Source organism: Lolium rigidum, chromosome 2 (assembly GCF_022539505.1).
Source record: "Lolium rigidum isolate FL_2022 chromosome 2, APGP_CSIRO_Lrig_0.1, whole genome shotgun sequence".
Lineage (NCBI taxonomy): Eukaryota > Viridiplantae > Streptophyta > Magnoliopsida > Poales > Poaceae > Lolium > Lolium rigidum.
Window position 1 is genome coordinate 32,979,882 of NC_061509.1, and position 18,421 is coordinate 32,998,302.

General features: G+C 44.2%; 1 long non-coding RNA gene across 2 annotated transcripts; it reads right to left on the bottom strand.

Annotated features, from left to right (window-relative positions):
• Window positions 1–1,697: 1,697 nt before the first annotated feature.
• Window positions 1,698–4,367, bottom strand: LOC124686206. 2 transcript variants are annotated; one of them, XR_006997752.1, is made up of 4 exons: window positions 3,955–4,367; window positions 2,675–2,727; window positions 2,489–2,542; window positions 1,698–2,040 (listed from the first exon to the last, which is right to left on the bottom strand). It is a non-coding gene; the product is annotated as an uncharacterized LOC124686206 (long non-coding RNA). The 2 variants fall into 2 exon arrangements; XR_006997751.1 differs by lacking the exon at window positions 3,955–4,367 and having other exon boundaries at window positions 2,675–3,308.
• Window positions 4,368–18,421: the final 14,054 nt, after the last annotated feature.

An 18,421-nucleotide genomic window follows, 5' to 3' on the forward strand; every position in this document is an offset into this window, starting at 1 on the left:
AGCATCACCCCTCGCGACGCCAAATTTAACGAAGCGAACCATGTGAACGAAACCTTAATTGGGCCAGCCCATAATTTAACGCATTTCTCGTGCAGCTCGGGCTCGCCTCCGCCCGACTCACAACTCTCACAACTCTCCCCTTCCCCGCCGATCAATTCGATCATCTCCAAAACCCTAGAGAAGCAGCCATGGAGCCGATCTCGCCTTTCCCCGCCGCCGTGGTGGACGACGCGCAGGGGCGGGTGGCGGCGCAGCCGGCCAAGACTAGGGAGGACGGCGACCCGGAGTTCGAGTTCATCGATCCTGTGCCCACCAAGAGGTAACGCCCATATCTATTCTCGGATCGATTTGCTTCTATCTGAGTTTGGATGTTGTGCTGAATGTTTATTCGCGCGCGGCACTGTGATTGGTTGGACAGGAATAGCGAGGAGGAGGCGCGATGCCATTACACAGCACCCAAGGTGGAGGAAACCTTGAAATCTAACCATCCGCGAAACAAGGTTGGCCCAGGAATCTTTAATTCTCTTTCGTTGGTACAAGAAATCCTCCTGTTTTAGCTGAGCAATTTGTTTTCTTCTTTTGATTTCTGAATATAGGTTCGGAACGAGAAAACAGATGACTTCCTCTCTCTCCTCAAGGAATGGGCTCTTCTATGTGACCACCATGTCAATGACAATAATGCGGACGCGGCTCCTCCCATGTAGGATGAAGATCAGCATGCATGTTATTATAATAAAATAAGTTTTGGAGGAAAGAAGCTAGTTCTGTTTGTCCATGGGTACTGATGTCTTGTGTTCATCTACAATGCTGGCAGACATATGTTTACGTGTGAACTAACTCTGGTTGTCCCATCTATGTGCTGCTGTCCAAGCTATATCTGCCCTGCCGCTTATGGAATTATATGATGATGAGGAGTCAGCTAGCTCGTTTTTTTTGTCCATGTGCTGGTTAGGCTAGCTCATTGTTGATGGATTTATGCGATGATGATCATTCTTGCACATTTGTGTCTCCTCTAGGGTTGCAATCTTGATGATGCTCAATAACCTCAACACACATGTTTTCTAGGACTACTTCTTTTACATGTTATCTTGACTAGCAGAATACCCGTGCGTTGCCACGGGAAAGCAAATTTAATCTATCAAATAAAATTATGGTAGGGTTCTTTTAGTCTATTTCATATGCGATTGTTCCTTCTAGAGCAGCGACAACACTTCCCCTACCTCCATGTTAATTTCTATGTTGTCCTGCCCTAATATAGGTAGTGCAAGAGGGATAGGCAATAACAAAAATTTAGTGGTGTTCTCTTATACATCAAGAAGATAATTGCTGCATATATCGTAAATATCACAATTTAGTTAATACAATTTATAGCATAAATTTTGGTATATATGTCATGGAAAATTTGTGCCACGTATTGACATGTAGTTGATTTTTTTTGCAAGTTTTTTTTATGTTGCATACATATAGATAATACTAATATGAATCCTTGTTCTAAGATTATTACAAAACATATATGTATCACACAAATTACGTAAGGTTTAAATGAGGATGTCCTCCATCGGGAGAATAAAAGGAACTTAGAGCTTACACGGTTACACATATGCTTATTTTCCTTACAAAAATATAACTGGACCTCATCTAGGAATATAAGGTTCAAGTAGTACATACAGATAGGCATACCTAAATTAGTGCATGCTTATAAGATTACATCGAAATGAAAATCAGAATGCAGAACACAAATTCAGTCAGACCAAGATGTGTTCATCAGATAACCTATGCTACGGATGTGGCTTCCTGCATCTATTCTCAAGTAGCGGAATGGAATCTACATCTTCTGTCGACTGAGAAATAAGAACAAATTATACAACAATGTCTTTCAGTATATGATCCCTTCCGCAAGCTCAAAGAAACGGGCAATGTTTTCCCTAGGACTTCTCAACTTAATGCCATTACCAAGATTCAATACATGTATGCAGCAAATCGTGTAGAATCTACAGAAACATAGAGCAGCGATGGATGTCCACATTTCTTTTCACAAAACTGCACAACAGCCAAAAGTCAGGGTGGAAGGAAACATTATTAACTATGCATCTCTAGTTTCATTCACTGAACACTAAATAAGGGCAATGAATAATGACACCAGATTTCACATATGCTTCATGACACCAGATTTCGCATGTGTTTCATTATAACTAACTAATCTATTACAGAATTCTAATAGCCTAGCACTATCAAGTCCATCAAATAAGAAACTATCAGCAAGTTGCAACCTATTCAGCATTCAATATTCCAACAACCCATCATGACATCTCAGTGTTTCACCAAAACACATCTTAATTTAGATGCATATATATGACAAGTAGTGTCACTATTTTCGGCACATTTTCACTTGCATATCTTTCATCCAATCTTTTTGTTAAAAGAGAGCACCGATGCATGAAAAAATATTAGACAAGATCAGAACGATAGCGCTCGGATTTGAACATACATGGTTAACTTTATGGTGATAATCCTCAATTCTAGCAGATGTGCCCATCTGCAACTTTACATTAAATAATCAGTATTAGAGGACTGTGCTAATGAGCTGATGTGTTTAAAAAAAGATGGATGAACCATAGGTGCAAAATGACAATGAAAGGGAAATGAAAGTGCTACATCTTCTGCAAGTGGTTACCAGTATTATGTTATTGATGCTGTACAGAATCGGTCAGGATCAATCAAAGCATTCTGCAAAAAAGAAGTGGGGTCAAAATGTTCAGCATTTGAAAATTATACGGCCAGAAAAAATGTGACAGCGAGCACATATGTGGAATTGGAATACTGCATAATTAATTCAACTAAATGGGGCAGGAACTTCCAAAAAAACTGTACAAGGCCACTGTTCTACTGAGTGTCCTCACTCAAGAATCTACAATATTTTTTTTATAGAATTAGAAAGTAAATCTAGACATTAAGAAAAAAAAACTTTTTTCAACACTCCAACAATACCTAAAAGGGCCTAAAACTGGTGCACTTTGCACCTTATACATTGGTACTCGATCAAATACGACAAGAAATGGAAGTCGTAGGTACAACATACAGGGCTTTGTTCTGCCCATTTCCTCATTTGTGTAAGTTCTTCGTTTCCCAGTCTCCACCTTGGCTTAGTACAATGAAAGAAAAGAATATATAATTTGGAAGCAGTAGGCTTTCAACATAGAAGGGTGGAAACAGCTTAAAAATTCTATCACCAGCCTGGCCAGCATTGAACGTACTCTAGTATGGTGAACTGGGAGTGTGCTACCGAATTAATTGACAATGTATGTAGCAACAGAATGCTTAACTGGATAAGGAAGGGTGGCTGAGGCGGCGTGCTGGGATGGGTCTCTATAGGGGCGGTGATATTGGCTGGTAAGAAACATCTTATTAAGAAACACTCAATTCCATAATGGTAAAAGTTAGCAATGAAACAAATGAATCGAACCCAACTCAATGTCTATTTATTAAACATTTGCAGATACTGTGATGCCAAAGATATATAGTATTAACACGTGACTATTCATGGTAAAAATAAAATGAAATTCAATGTATTATTCACTTAGAATTGGGGCCAAATATTTGAAACATGGAGATGAAAACCTGAAGAACCAAACATCGGCCTAATAGGCATATTCGTGTGCTGAAGCGACGCGCCCGGTTGGGAGCTCGGGGAAAACTCAGGGACGACCTGGACGGTACAGTTCATGGAGTAGTCGAGGGTTAAGTTTGACGGCGGCATCATCCATCCCAACGTCTCCACGCGAGAGGAGCGTGGCAGCTAGCTAAGGGAGCAGGGATTGCAGTTTGTGGCGAAGCGGGCATCGCTTGGGGATAAATCACAGTTATCCTGAATATCCATCTGAGCACATAAAAGAGTCCAACCATCCAAGTAGACATTTTAGTAACCCATGGAATTAAGGTAGAGGGATACCAAACCTGCGAGTTTGGGGACCTGCTTCTATTCGTTGATGGAGCACCACATCCATCCCAGATCGTATCCATCAAAATCACAATGGCGAGAGGTGGACTGAATCCAGTCCCTGACTAAATCCTCTGAATCCAGTCCCTGACTAAATCCTCCTTATCTAGTTCGTCATCACTGGATCCTTCCCTAATTATGTGTAGCAGATCCCTGATTCGGTCGCATGGGTGCATGCGTGAGGGCGAACAGAAGGGCTGGCGAGGTAGCAGGGGTGGCTTCAGGGCGAAGAGCAGAGGGAGCTAGGTACAGAAATCGCGGCGATGCAGGACGCTAAGGCGAAGCTTGATGATGGTCGTGGGTTGACTTACGGGGCTGTATTGACCATGCGGTTTTCTCATAAGGCGCGGTCTGCGGGAGGGAGAGCGGATGATGGACGAAACGGACGACGTATCGCCTGATCACGGAACCTCTTCCTACTTTTTAAGTAGTAGAGATTCCATTCTTTCTACTGTGGTCACTGTTCTTGTGTGAAGAAACCGTGTAATTTGGGTGATTTTCTTAATTGATTTCCATAAGCATTAAGTATAGAAGTATGCTTTCTAGCCCTCGATACATTTCAATGCTGCGCCGTAGCGTGCTGCATGTCTTTGTCTACATGCAACTCTGTCTTGTGTTAGTAACATGAACAGTGTCTACAATTTGGATAAAATGTCTACGGTCATTGTGAGTATGTAAGATGTTTGCGGAAATTCAATTCGGCTCCCGGGTGCTTTTGCTCCCTATACCAAAAAATTATATTTCGAGTTGTCGAATTTTTTTGACAAAAATCTACATGTACATCTCTATAATATATATGCATTCGTCAAGTTTCATGAAAAATCAATATTTTTTGTGGTCTATGTAAAAAGTAAAAAAATTATCTTCTAAAAAGCATTATTTTTAGCACTGAATTTTATCTTTTTTACACGTATCACATGACAAGTCTATTTTTTACGAAACAACTTTGTGAGCGCGTAGCACGTGAAGATGTACGTGCAAATTTTTCGTTTCAATGTTTTGAAATTCAAAATGTGTGTAAGATGAATTTCAAAATAGAGGAAGCATATGCTCCCATGTTCCACTCCTGGATGTTTGTTGTCTTCGGCTCTATATATCCAAATTTGAGTTGAGTTAATAAAAACATAGAAGCAAAGAATTAAAAGCATTATTGATCTGTATATATGTAGGAAGGCTTGCGGGCAATCTTCTCGCTAGCACTGCTGCAGTAATGGTGTGGAGGCAAACTTGAGATGAGGTTGGAAGTAGAACCCCCATAGAGCAATAGGTGTCGGACGCAACCGGACTAGGTGAATATCATGTACTGTCATAGTGTACGTCATGACGCAATTGAAATGAAAGAACTATATTTGTACCCGTTCGGTAAATATCACGTACACGAAATCGATGTTACGGTTCCAATCAGGGTACCAAATATGACTGAAAGGTAACTACCTAGGCACCAAGAAAGCAAGATCCGGTTTTTGACCGCTTTCCCCATAAAGAACAGGTCAAACTCTGTATTTCTACTCTATTAATAAAAATTGTAAGTCTTTTGCCTTGTTTAAAAAATAACAAGATAGCATTGTCGTACTGATGTAGTAGAAGCGTGCAGACCTGGCCGCCTAGTTTACTGCCTTTCAGGTAATTAACTATCTCTGTATCTTTATTCACGAAGCCTCTTAGCAGCAGAAACCAAAGGGTTATCGTGAACAAGTGTGTACGCAGAGCACCGTTTCTTGGACGATTGTTTGCAGCACAGAGCATGTAGCAAGGTGTGCTGAAAGTGTTGATGTTTTTCATCGTTTCTCATAAACGTGAGATGGCGAGCTGAGAGTAGGCTAGGACGGTAACCACCATAGACGTTCCACCGCTGGAAGTTGGGCAATGGGGCCAACGGCAGGTCGATCTGGTGGTCCCAATCTAAAGAATCACCAATCTGATTTTTTTTTTGCGACTCAATCACCAATCCGATTCGTTTTCCGATCATCATCCTTGGTGGTGTCATATTTGTAGAGACAATCACCTAGTCTATAGCAAAGCATCCTGTCACCGATGTCGAACCAGACGCATCTCGGCTCTTCGTTACCATCGTGATCCATGTAGAAGGTGTAGCACTGCTCCCAACTTCCATGTACATACATGATGTAATACCCCGTCGTCTTTGTCTTTGAGTCCCAGTGGCTGCATGACCCAGAAATGGAGCAGATGCTGGCCATGGGAGTGCCAAAGAAATTACACGGCGACACATAACCGCCCACACATCTCGAATGGGTACATATTGACCCTCTGTTGACTGCCAAAACCCACCGGCGGGCAGCGGCCTTGTCAACACTGTAGAGCCGGGGGGAGCCTAGAGCTGCGGCTGGCTGAGACCCCTCCGAGCGACGGCCCGCAATGCTCTTCTGGTCACACGCGGCGTTGCGAAGTGCAGGGCGTGCCACCTGACCTATACCCGGTCGGGGAAGGTGATGAGGGTGCCTCGCTTAGTTTCTGCCAGGGCATACATGTAAACATTAAATACGAGCCTCGATCGGCTCTCAGGTTATCCTGTGAATCGGCTCAAAGAGCCGATCCACCCATGATCCGTGCGGGGTGCACGAATACTTGGCGGTCCTGCTTGATCAAGATGAAGCTAATGAGATCTACGACGATTTAGGGTTTTCACCGCATAACCGGATCATCCTACTCCGAGGTTGGGCCTTGCGGCCACGCACGGTGCTCGTAAGCCGATCCTAAACAAGGCCAGAAAACCAACATGAAGTTGATTCTAGGAACATCCCGTTTAGGACTTGCGAACGCCACCCTACGTGCCACTGGATCCTCCCCCCATTGTAAGGCCAAACTATTGCAGATATTAAACTAATCCTTGTAGAACAAGGAGCAATCGTAACGGATCAGATCTACTAAACAATGATCAAGCGGGGTGCCGCCCCCACACCTGAGATAGGCGTGAGGACGGCTAGATATGCAAGGGTTGCACTACGTAAGCATGCTTAAACGAAGAACAATGCTAACCCTAACACATCTAATGATAACTACGTTGCTCGCCATCAAAAACGCTTCGATACGAGCAACGCATGAACAACGTGGGGCTTGTGCTGCCTAGATCGCAAGATGCGATCTAGGCAGCATGTCGCTTACCCGATAGAAACCCTCGAGATGAAGGAGTTGGCGATGCGCCGAGATTGGTTTGTTTTTGGGGTTGAACGTGAGTTGTTGTTTATTCCATAAACCCTAGGTACATATTTATAGTCCAGGGGACTTTCTAATGAGGGCGTGCACTAAACCGTGCACGACTAAGATTCTATCTCTTATCTAAAATAATAAACTACTAAATAAAGATACACGGGCAATTCAGCCCAAGACCCTTCGTGCCAGGCCGCCTTAGAATTCTTCCACATGTAATCTTCCAAGCCCGGCCCACCTCTGGATTCGTCTAAAATCTGGTGATAACACATGCCCCCCTGGTTTTGGAAATAACATTTCCAAAATCATTATGCTTTCCCTTCGACGGGTCATGTCGTAGCAGAGCAGAGCCGTTACAGCATCCGTCATCATTATGCCTCGTCTTCTCAGCTTCTCTAAAAATCCCGACAGCTTTAGCATCGATCCCTTGGAAGTTGTAATGGCATTAATCCTTCACCAGATTTATCATTATTTAACCGCGCCGACTGGTTAGCTCTCTCTCATATCCTCTATTCCATCCCAGCTATCGGCACCAAAAAACCCTCTCCTCCTGTAGCAATGTCTTCCTCTTCCTCTTCCTTCTCAAAACTCTTCCCCCAATCTTCGCCGAAGAAGAAGACCGAGGACAGCCTCCACCCCGCGGTGAATCCCTTCTCCTCCGACAAGGAGGAAAAGAAGGAGAAGCAGCGAAGGCCAAAGCCTCTCCTTCCGCCCAGCTCCCGCCGAAGAAGCGCCCCCGCATGTGGGCGGACAGCGAGGACGAAGATGATGACGAAGAGGAAGAGGAGGAGGATGACCCCTCCTCCTCTATCGGGTACCCGCCGACCAAGCGCTTCCGCTCCTGGGCGGACAGCGAGGATGATGATGATGACGAGGAGGAAGAGGCTCCGGCCAAGGGCTGGGGCAGCAGCGACGAAGAGCTCCTCGGGAGCAGCGCCGACGACGTCGACGGCGGCGATGACGAGGACAGCGACGACTAGTAGTATAGGACTAGTAGTAGCGGTGCACTAGGCACCGAGATCCCTCTTTTGAGAGCCATCGGCTCTTTCTTGTAAAGCCGCTCCTTGGAATTAATGAAATTGTTCTTTCTATTTATCCTTTAATCGCTCCAATTTCATTCCCTCCGTTTGCCATGCTAAGACCGATAGCAACGCGTCGGACTTCTTTCCTTTTCTTGCAGCAACAGCACAGTCCAAGCCCTGTACTAGGCGTCGGCTTTTCCTTCCCAGTTCCTGCCTGAGACGACCATGATGCAGCCGCGGCTCGAGGTGACCCTAATCGGCTCTCAAAAACAGGGCATCTCCCGAGCTTGTTGCCCCCGAGTCTCAGCCAAGGTAAAGCAGAGCTGTATGGACCTAGGCTCGATCATGTCCGAGGAGCTCCTTATGCCGAGCTAGCCGATTAAATATACATCGGCTTCCCAAAACGGAGAGCCCTCAAGGTGAGCTGCCCCCGAGTTTCTTCGGTTCTGCCGGCCGGATAGGCTCCACGACATTGATCCGATCATTGATCCGATCCGCGCGTCCATGCTGCTCCCGACATTGTCCTTGAAGAAATCTCCCTTGAGTCGATGGCCATGCATCGGCTTTCATGTCCTTAAGTCGATGCACTGCTGCATCGGGCTCGTGTTCGAAAATTTTCGAATTTTCATTTTTTATTACGGCCGACCTGTGCATCGGCCCCCATATTCCAATGCCCATCAACAAAAGATGAGATGCTTCTGTTGCATATCCTCGTATTTTCATATACACTAGGTGCCCCCAGAGCCGATTACTGTCAAGAAAATTGATGGTATCGGCTACTGTTGGATAACATGTTGAACCCAGGTAGAAAGGTAGGTGAGGATAATTTTGGCCGATTGTTGGAATCGGCCTCCACGTTGCTTGCTCGTTGAAGGTTTTGTAAGTTCCCTTCGTACATTTTTTGGGGCCGATCACAAGGATCAGCCTCTCTGGTTTGCCCATTGGTTTGATCTTGCTAATTGGTCGAGCTGGATGAAACCAACCCAACCTCCGACTTGATGCGCCTGCTTGTCGTCCACCTTGAGTGCTCGCGTAGAGTCGTGGAGCGCTACGCTCTGTCGGCAAGGCGAGTACCATGTTTGTGCCAGCCGATGTCTCATCATCGGCTTTCCTCTGTTTAGGGCGCCACTCCATTTTCCGTGGACGACCCTCTTCATCCGGGGTTCGCTGAACCTTTGCGGCCGGATCAGGCCGTGCCTTTCTTAGCGTATGCAGGTACAACCTTTCGGCTTCCTCCGGGCCGCGCAATCGCTGAACCTGCGCTGCGGGAACGGCTGAGTCCGTCGGGGCACCACCTTGGCCGGTGGTACTGTCTTCTTCCACTTCTCCCTCGTTTTATGAATCTTCAAGATCTGCCCAACGAGGTGACTCAGCGCGTTTGCTTTGTGGCGGGAGAGGCCCTAAGCGCTCGAACACAGACACGTTGGCTGCCTCCTTCTTTTCTGATTGCATTCTGGGCAATTGCCGATTGTGGGCAATCGGCTCATTCCTGAATCCCAGCGGTGTACGAAGAAGGGGCAGTCCCGGTGTACGGTGTTGTCATCTTGCTCCCTGGATGCTTCCGTGGCACGGCGCTCGTGCTCCTCCTCATCGCGATTCTGCCGACGATGTCTTCGGCTTCTCTAGCCAAACGATCTTCTCTATCATCGTAATTGGGTCGTCGGCGTTGGTCATACTGGCTAACATATTTGTTGAGGAGGTGATCAGAGAGGGGTCGCTGATATCTTATATTCTTCACCTCTCCCTCTGTGACATAGCGCTTGCCTTCATGACGGAGCCGATCGCGTGGAGCGGCCTCTTACGTATCCTTGCTGTGAGAGCAGCTGCCCTCATCTCCATCTTTGCCAGAGTGGTTTCCAAGTCCTACCATGCTGATGCTGAACGAGGGACCTGGCTGGCAACCTTCAGGGTAGATGATTTCTACCATGTTAACGGCGGGGAAGGGTTGGGTGTCGACCTTCATGGCGTACTGGTTGAAAATTAGCCGCCCCTTCTCTATCGCCGCTTGGATGTGTTGACGCCACACCGGCGGTCGTTGGTGGCATGGGAAAGCGAGTTGTGGAATTTGTAATACGGCTTTCCATTTAGCTCTTTCGCCGTGGGGAACTTGAGACCTTCAGGAATCGTCAACTGTTTCTCCTTGAGCAGGAGGTCGAAGATTTGTTCAGTCTTGGTCACGTCAAAATCAAATCCCCAGGCGGCCACTGGTGGCTTTACCCATTTGCAGGCCACGGGGTTCCTCCACGAGTCCATTCAGCCACTTGCTATCTCTTGGCCTCCCGCGAGGCACTTCATCCTCCTCCGTATCGACCATGACTACTGCACGCTTGAACTTGTCTTGGTACGGAGTCGGGGTGGCGGCTGTTCATATGCTGATAGTTTCCGAACCATGTGCGCCGGCGAGGATAATCTGCTTGGGAGGCCATGTCCTTGAGCTGTGTTGCAAGGCACTGCTACGCCAACTCGGTTGCTTCCTTTTCGGTTATACGAACCGAATAACATCGGTTCCTAAGATTCTGAAGCGCTGGATGTATTCCGTCACCGTTTCCCGCGCTTCGACGTAGTTGTGCTAGATCGGCAATGCCGGACTCGGAAGCTTACGAATGGTATTGCATATGGAGCTGTTCTTCCAATTGCTTCCAAGACTGGATGGAGTTCGCTGGTAGAGAGGTGTACCATCCAAAAGCCGATCCCGTGAGGGACTGTGAAAAGAGCCTCACGCGTAGCTGATCCGACACCGAAGCCGGTCCTAGTTGAGCCAAATATCGGCTGACGTGCTCGATGGAGCTGGAGCCATCCGATCCCCCGAATTTGGAGAAGTCGGGGAGCCGATATTTAGGTGGCGGCGGGATCATCTCGTAATCGTCGGGGTACGGCTTGGAATAGCCGACTGCCCTTCTTTCGGCATCATGCCGAACCGGTCTCTCGGTATGGTGCCGATCTGATCCATCTGTGCTGGCCGTAGGAGTTGCACTCGAAGATTCGCCGGGGTGGCGTACTTGGCCTGCCACGTTTGCTTTTCCAGCTACGAGCCGAGCTGCGGGAGGCTGGGCTCGGGAGTTTCGTCGGTGTGGCGTATTTAGTTAGCCACGTCTGCTCTGTCGCCGACGTTCCTCCTGTCTTCGCCGGAGTCCCCGATGTTGTGGCCTGGTTTGTGAGTGCCCAGTCACCACAATCCGGCACATACATGCACGCGTGATGGCGTGTATTTCACACGTTCGTTGGGCAACCCCAAGAGGAAGGTATGATGAGCACAGCAGCAAGTTTTCCCTCAGAAAGAAACCAAGGTTTATCGAACCAGGAGGAGCCAAGAAGCACGTTGAAGGTTGATGGCGGCGAGATGTAGTGCGGCGCAACACCGGAGATTCCGGCGCCAACGTGGAACCTGCACAACACAACCAAGCTACTTTGCCCCAACGAAACGGTGAGGTTGTCAATCTCACCTGACTTGCTGTGTAACAAAGGATTAACCGTATTGTGTGGAATATGATTGTTTGCGGAGAAAACGGTAGAAACAAGTATTGCGAGTAGATTGTATTTCGGTAAAGAGAATTGGACCGGGGTCCACGAGTTCACTAGAGGTGTCTCTCCCATAAGACAGAACGGCATGTTGGGTGAACAAATTACGGTTGGGCAATTGACAAATAAAGAGAGCATGACAATGCACATACATATCATGATGAGTATAGTGAGATTTAATTGGGCATTACGACAAAGTACATAGACCGCCATCCAGCTGCATCTATGCCTAAAAAGTCCACCTTCGGGTTATCATCCGAACCCCTCCGGTATTAAGTTGCAAAGCAACGGAACAATTGCATTAAGTATGGTGCGTAATGTAATCAACAACTACATCCTTAGACATAGCATCAATGTTTTATCCCTAGTGGCAACGAGCACAACACAACCTTAGAACTTTTCATCATTGTCCCGGTGTCAATGCGAGGCATGAACCCACTATCGAGCATAAGTACTCCCTCTTGGAGTTAAAAGCATCTACTTGGCCGAGCATCTACTAATAACGGAGAGCATGCAAGATCATAAACAACACATAAGCATAACTTTGATAATCAACATAACAAGTATTCTCTATTCATCGGATCCCAACAAACGCAACATATAGAATTACATATAGATGATCTTGATCATGATAGGCAGCTCACAAGATCCGACAATGATAGCACAATGGGGAGAAGACAACCATCTAGCTACTGCTATGGACCCATAGTCCGGGGGTAGACTACTCACTCATCACTCCGGAGGCGACCATGGCGGCGTAGAGTCCTCCGGGAGATGATTCCCCTCTCACGGCGGGTGCGGGAGGCGATCTCCGGGATCCCCAGAGATGGGATCGGCGGCGACGGCGTCTCGGTAATGTTTTCCGTATCGTGGCTCTCGGTGCTGGGGGTTTCGTCACGGAGGCTATTTGTAGGCGGAAGGGCAGGTCAAGAGGCGGCACGGGGGCCCACACCACGAGCCGGCGCGGCCAAGGGGGCCGCGCCGCCTAGGGTTTGGCGCCCCGTGGCCCCTCTTCGTCTCTCCTTCGGACTTACGGAAGCTTCGTGAGAAAATAGGCCTCTGGGCTTTTATTTCGTCCAATTCCGAGAATATTTCTTTACTAGGATTTCTGAAACCAAAAACAGCGAACAACGACAGCGGCACTTCGGCATCTTGTTAATAGGTTAGTTCCGGAAAATGCACGAATATGATATAAAGTGTGCATAAAACATGTAGATAACATCAATAATGTGGCATGGAACACAAGAAATTATCGATACGTTGGAGACGTATCAGCATCCCCAAGCTTAGTTACTGCTCGTCCGGCGAGGTAAAACGATAACAAAGATAATTTCTGGAGTGACATGCCATCATAAACTTGATCATACTATTTGTAAAGCATATGTAGCGATCAAAACAATGGTGATGACATGAGTAAACAAGTGAATCATAAAGCAAAGACTTTTCATGAATAGCACTTCAAGACAAGCATCAATAAGTCTTGCATAAGAGTTAACTCATAAAGCAATAATTCAAAGTAAAGGTATTGAAGCAACACAAAAGAAGATTAAGTTTCAGCGGTTGCTTTCAACTTGTAACATGTATATCTCATGGATATTGTCAACATAGAGTAATATAATAAGTGCAATAAGCAAGTATGTAAGAATCAATGCACAGTTCACACAAGTGTTTGCTTCTTGAGGTGGAGAGAAATAGGTGAGCTGACTCAACATAAAAGTAAAAAGAATGGTCCTCATAGAGGAAAAGCATCGATTGCTATATTTGTGCTAGAGCTTTGATTTTGAAAACATGAAACAATTTTGTCAACGGTAGTAATAAAGCATATGCATCATGTAAATTATATCTTATAAGTTGCAAGCCTCATGCATAGTGTACTAATAGTGCTCGCACCTTGTCCTAATTAGCTTGGACTACCTGGATTATCACCGCAATACATATGCTTTAACCAAGTATCACAAAGGGGTACCTCTATGCCGCTTTGTACAAAGGTCTAAGGAGAAAGCTCGCATTTGGATTTCTCGCTTTTGATTATTCTCAACTTAGACATCCATACCGGGACAACATAGACAACGAGATAATGGACTCCTCTTTTAATGCTTTAAGCATTCAACAACAATTAATTCTTTTCTCATTAGAGATTTGAGGATGTTTGTCCAAAACTGAAACTTCCACCATGGAACATGGCTTTAGTTAGCGGCCCAATGTTCTTCTCTCACAATATGCATGCTCAAACCATTCAACTCGGTGTAGATCGCCCTTACTTCGGACAAGACGAACATGCATAGCAACTCACATGAAATTCAACAACGAGTTGATGGCGTTCCCCGGTAAACATGGTTATCGCACAACAAGCAACTTAATAAGAGATAAAGTGCATAATTACATATTCAATACCACAATAGTTTTTAAGCTATTTGTCCCATGAGCTATATATTGCAAAGGTGAATGATGGAATTTTAAAGGTAGCACTCAAGCAATTTACTTTGGAATGGCTGGAAAATACCATGTAGTAGGTAGGTATGGTGGACACAAATGGCATAGTGGTTGGCTCAAGTATTTTGGATGCATGAGAAGTATTCCCTCTCGATACAAGGTTTAGGCTAGCAAGGTTATTTGAGGCAAACACAAGGATGAACTAGTACAGCAAAACTCACGTAAAAGACATATTGAAAGCATTATAATACTCTATACCGTCTTCCTTGTTGTTCAAACTCAAAACTAGAAATTATCTAGACCTTAGAGAAACCAAATATGCAAACCAAATTTTAGCATGCTCTATGTATTTCTTCATTAATGGGTGCAAAGCATATGATGCAAGAGCTTAAACATGAGCACAACAATTGCCAAGTATCACATTACCCAAAACATTTATAGCAATTACTACATGTATCATTTTCCAATTCCAACCATATAACAATTTAACGAAGGAGAAACTTCGCCATGAATACTATGAGTAGAAACCAAGGACATATTTGTCCATATGCTACAGCGGAGTGTGTATCTCTCCCATGAAGTGAATGCTAGGATCCATTTTATTCAAACAAAACAAAAACTAAAACAAAACGACGCTCCAAGAAAAAGCACATAAGATGTGGCCGAATAAAAATGTAGTTTCGGGGGAGGAACCTGATAATTTGTTGATGAAGAAGGGGATGCCTTGGGCATCCCCAAGCTTAAACGCTTGAGTCTTCTTGATATATGCAGGGGTGAACCACCGGGTGCATCCCCAAGCTTAGAGCTTTTCACTCTCCTTGATCATGTTGCATCATACTCCTCTCTTGATCCTTGAAAACTTCCTCCACACCAAACTCGAAACAACTCATTAGAGGGTTAGTGCACAATATAAATTGACATATTCAGAGGTGACACAATCATTCTTAACACTTCTGGACATTGCATAATGCTACTGGACATTAGTGGATCAAAGAAATTCATCCAACATAGCGAAAGAGGCAATGCGAAATAAAAGGCAGAATCTGTCAAAACAGAACAGTTCGTATTGACGAATTTTAAAATGGCACCAGACTTGCTCAAATGAAAATGCTCAAATTGAATGAAAGTTGCGTACATATCTGAGGATCATGCACGTAAATTGGCATAATTTTCTGAGCTTCCTGCAGGGCAGTGGGCTCAGATTCGTGACAGCAAAGAAATCTGGAACTGCGCAGTAATCCAAATCTAGTACTTACTTTTCTATCAACGGCTTAACTTGGCACAACAAAACTCAAAACTAAGATAAGGAGAGGTTGCTACAGTAGTAAACAACTTCCAAGACACAAAATAAAAACAAAGTACTGTAGGTAAAAACATGGGTTGTCTCCCATAAGCGCTTTTCTTTAACGCCTTTCAGCTAGGCGCAGAAAGTGTGTATCAAGTAACATCGAGAGATGAAGCATCAACATCATAATTTGTTCTAATAATAGAATCATAAGGTACCTTCATTCTCTTTCTAGGGAAGTGTTCCATACCTTTCTTGAGAGGAAATTGATACTTTATATTTCCTTCCCTCATATCAATAATAGCACCAACGAGTTCGAAGAAAAGGTCTCCCCAATATAATTGGACAAGATGCATTGCATTCAATATCCAAGACAACAAAATCAACGGGAACAAGATTATTGTTAACGGTAATGCGAACATTATCAACTTTACCCAAAGGTTTCTTTGTAGAATGATCAGCAAGATTAACATCCAAATAACAATTTTTCGAGCGGTGGCAAGTCAAGCATATTATAAATTTTCTTCGGCATAACGAAATACTTGCACCAAGATCACATAAAGCATTACAATCAAAATCTTTAACCTTCATCTTAATGATGGGCTCCCAACCATCTTCTAGCTTTTTAGGAATAGAGGCTTCGCGCTCTAGTTTCTCTTCTCTAGCTTTTATGAGAGCATTTGTAATATGATGCGTGAAAGCCAAATTTATAGCACTAGCATTGGGACTTTTAGCAAGTTTTTGCAAGAACTTAATAACTTCAGAGATGTGGCAATCATCAAAATTCAAACCATTATAATCTAAAGCAATGGGATCATCATCCCCAATGTTGGAAAAAATTTCAGCAGCTTTATCGCGAGGCGGTTTCAGCGGTTTTAGCGAGTTTCGGGCAGTTTTTCGCGCTTTGCATTAGAAGTGGAAACATTGCTAACACCAATTCTTTTATTAGTATGAGTAGGAGGTGCAGCAACATGTGTAGCATTAGCATTACTAGTGGTGGTAATAGTCCAAACTTTAGCTATATTCTTCTCTTTAGCTAGTTTTTCATTTTCTTCTCTATCCCACCTAGCACGCGGTTCAGCCATTAGTCTTATATTCTCATTAATTCTAACTTGAATGGCATTTGCTGTAGTAACAATTTTATTTTCAATGTCCCTATTAGGCATAACTTTCGATTTCAAAAGATCAACATCGGAGGCAAGACTATCAACTCTAGAAACAAGAATATCAATTTTATTGAGCTTTTCCTCAACAGATTTGTTAAAGGCGAGTTTGTGTACTAATAAATTCTTTAAGCATGGCTTCAAGTCCAGGGGGTGAATTCCTATTATTGTTGTAAGAATTCCCATAAGAATTAGCATAACCGTTACCATTATTATAAGGATATGGCCTATAGTTATTACTAGAATTGTTCAGGTAAGCATTGTTGTTGAAATTATTATTTTTAATGAAGTTTACATCAACATGTTCTTCTTGTGCAACCAATGAAGCTAACGGAACATTATTAGGATCAACATTAGTCCTATCATTCACAAGCATAGACATAATAGCATCAACCTTATCACTCAAGGAAGAGGTTTCTTCGACGAATTTACCTTCTTACCTTGTGGAGCTCTTTCCGTGTGCCATTCGAAGTAATTTATCATCATATCATCAAGAAGTTTTGTAGCCGCCCCAATGTGATGGACATAAAGGTACCTCCAGCAGACTGAATCCAATAAATTCCGCGAAGAAAAATTTAGTCCTGCATAGAAGGTTTGGATGATCATCCAAGTAGTCGATCCATGGGTTGGGCAATTTTTAACCGAGAGATTTCATTCTTTCCCAAGCTTGAGCAACATGTTCGAGTATCTAATTGTTTAAAATTCATTATGCTACTCCTCAAAGATATAATTTTAGCAGGGGGATAATATCTACCAATAAAAGCATCCTTGCATTTAGTCCATGAATCAATACTATTCTTAGGCGAGAGATAGCAACCAATCTTTAGCTCTTCCTCTTAATGAGAAAGGGAACAATTTTAGTTTAATAATATCACCATCTACATCTTTATATTTTTGCATTTCACATAGTTCAACAAAATTATTGAGATGGGCAGCGGCATCATCGGAACTAACACCGAGAAAATTGATGGTTCATAACAAGATTCGATAAAGCGAGGTTTAATTTCAAAGAATTCTGCTGTAGTAGCGAGGTGGAGCAATAGGTGTGCATAAGAAATCATTATTATTTGTGGTTGTGAAGTCACACAACTTAGTATTCTCAGCGTTGGCCATTTTAGCAATAGTAAATAAAGCAAACTAGATAAAGTAAATGCAAGTAAACTAATTTTTTTGTGTTTTCGATATAGCAAACAAGATAGCAAATAAAGTAAAACTAGCAACTAATTTTTTTTGTATTTTGATATAGTGCAGCAAACAAAGTAGTAAATAAAATAAAGCAAGACAAAAACAAAGTAAAGAGATTGGATTGTGGAGACTCCCCTTGCAGCGTGTCTTGATCTCCCCGGCAACGGCGCCGGAAAATATGCTTGATGGCGTGTATTTCACACGTTCGTTGGGCAACCCCAAGAGGAAGGTATGATGAGCACAGCAGCAAGTTTTCCCTCGGAAAGAAACCAAGGTTTATCGAACCAGGAGGAGCCAAGAAGCACGTTGAAGGTTGATGGCGGCGAGATGTAGTGCGGCGCAACACCGGAGATTCCGGCGCCAACGTGGAACCTGCACAACACAACCAAGCTACTTTGCCCCAACGAAACAGGTGAGGTTGTCAATCTCACCGGCTTCTCTGTAACAAAGGATTAACCGTATTGTGTGGAATATGATTGTTTGCGAGAGAAAACGGTAGAAACAAGTATTGCGGTAGATTGTATTTCGGTAAAGAGAATTGGACCGGGGTCCACGGTTCACTAGAGGTGTCTCTCCCATAAGACGAACAGCATGTTGGGTGAACAAATTACGGTTGGGCAATTGACAAATAAAGAGAGCATGACAATGC